Source organism: Aplysia californica, unplaced genomic scaffold (assembly GCF_000002075.1).
Source record: "Aplysia californica isolate F4 #8 unplaced genomic scaffold, AplCal3.0 scaffold02420, whole genome shotgun sequence".
NCBI lineage: Eukaryota > Metazoa > Mollusca > Gastropoda > Aplysiida > Aplysiidae > Aplysia > Aplysia californica.
In genome coordinates, this window is record NW_004799690.1 from 1,625 (window position 1) to 3,856 (window position 2,232).

Here is a 2,232-nt window from a genome sequence, read left to right on the forward strand (position 1 = left end):
AAGAGGAGGAACACACACACCCAAACACAAACACACGCACACACATGAGCAGGGCCGCGTTAACTAAGTGCGGGGCCCTAGGCTGTCCATGTGCCGCGGAGCCGGCAACATCGATGACGTTGATGCTGCTACTACCGCATTGTAACCCCGTACTGATGGAAAGCTATACTGTAAAACGTGATTAGACGTAGGCCTACCGGTATCCACCAATAATGTGGATTAAGACGACGACAAGCACATTTATAAATTTATTTCTGTTACAAAGTATGATGCAGCAGAAACCTATCAGCAGCAGCCACAACAACAGCAACAGCGGTAGCATCAACATCCTTCTCATCAACATAACAACAACAGTAAAAACAACAGCAATACAAACAACAACAACAATTCAACAAGAGGACAATTTGTTGTTGTTGAAAAACATTTTTTAAAAACGTCGTGTTTGCAATTGCGCTGGGCTACAGCCTAAACAGTCTTACGGGTAACGTTGCCCTGTACACGGAGAGAGAGAGAGAGAGAGAGAGAGAGAGAGAGAGAGAGAGAGAGATAGAGAGAGAGAGAGAGAGAGAGAGTGAAAAGTGAGCAAGAGAAAGCAAGAGAGAGAGAGGGTTGGTGTGAATAAAAGTAATTGAAAGTGAAAACGAAAGAACGAGCCTGAGAAGGTATTTAAGTAAGCAAGAGGAGAGAGAAAGAAAGAAAGAGAGACTAACTAACTCTCAAACAAAGACAAATAGTGCAACAGTAATACGAAGTCAGAACGATTTTTTTGTGCCCTGCAAGCAAAACTTTAATATTTAACACACAACGCCAATACAAATACCAAGACTCAAATATGATCAAGTCATGAAAAGATTAAAAAGATTAACAGATTCTGGAAAAGACTTTACATATTTACACAACACCAGGTCTAGAACGCCGTCAACTCATGGAAGACTTTTTTAAAAGGCCAGGTCTAGAATGTCATCAAGTCAAGAAAGACTGAACAGGTCTATGCTTTCAGTTTCCTTATGACATTGCTTCCCAGAACCCGGTAGGAGTTAAGGAACGTTGTGACGTTCCTGCAACCTGGATTTACAGCAATCGTCAGGCTATTTTGTCCTTGTGTTCTAGCAGCCATTCCGTTCTGTCGTCGCTGACCTCCTCAGTAGCGGGCTTGTCAGAACTGGAGCTGCTCCAGAGGCTGCGTGTTCTGGTTCTGACGTCTGTGGTTGGGAATATTCCCTGGATGGATGGGGGTTCGGTGAAGACATACACGGCAGCAGAGGAACCTGTCCCATCAGGCACGGTGGCTGCATTAAACTGTGTTCAGGCAGACTCATTTCTTGTGTCGCAGGACTTCTTGCCCAGGAGGAGGTAATCGGGGCAGAAGCAGTGGGAGCAGGGCTTGCCCAGGAGCCAGTGGTTGCTGAGCCTGTCCAGAAGGAGCCAATGGAAGCTGGGCCTGTCTTGAAAGAGACAATGGGGGCAGGGCTCGGGCAAGAGAAGAAGACAGTGGGGGGTAGGGTTGTCCAGAAGGAGCCAATGAGGGCAGGGCTTGTGCAAGAGAAGAAGACACTGGGGGCTCTTGTCCAAAAAGAGCCAACGTGGCTGTAGTAGTAGTAGCGGACGTAGCTGAAGAAGTAGCTTCAGAAACCGTAGTGGAATTGGTAGCCAGGGTGTCACTTTGAGGGCGAAGAGCATCCATGGTGTGGGCAAAACGTTTTTGGAGAGAGCGTCTGATTTCCTGACTCGATCTCCTGTTTCCGCGGGGTCGATTAGGGGAGGTATCTACGCGTTTCCCTATGGTTGGCGGCTCGCAAGTGGTTGGTCCGGGAAGAAAGTATCTGAAAGTGACAAAAGTGCGTTGTTAGTAAGACCGAAGGAGGTTGGGGGTGGATATTAACATATTGTTATACACAGTAGAATTGTAAATGGGCTGATTTATCAATGCCATGCTCATACTGTGCCAGAACAACACAGGGGGGACTGCTGCTTCCTCTTTCCCCTTCCTTGATGTCGTCATTTTCTTTACTTCTTTTAGGAAAAAAAATCAAAATACTTTATCCTCTGGAAGAATGTGCCCCGCACGCTCATATGACCTTATCAGTGGCCACGAGCGCCGATAAACATTTACTAAGGGTAAAAAACAACAACAAAAAAACAACAAAACAAACCAACAAACAAACAAGTGCCAAAGATTGGAGGTGTTACAAGAGAGTAAGGGGCCGTTCAAATATAATCTTACGCCTGGGA

At 46.0% G+C, this 2,232-nt stretch overlaps 1 long non-coding RNA gene across 1 annotated transcript in view; it reads right to left on the reverse strand.

Moving 5' to 3' along the window:
* Window positions 1–759: 759 nt before the first annotated feature.
* The window catches only part of LOC106014105, a 6,516-nt gene continuing 5,043 nt past the window's right edge, over window positions 760–2,232 (reverse strand). The window contains exon 2 of the long non-coding RNA XR_001185522.2: window positions 760–1,823. This is a non-coding gene — a long non-coding RNA (uncharacterized LOC106014105). The remainder of the gene's footprint in view (window positions 1,824–2,232) is intronic.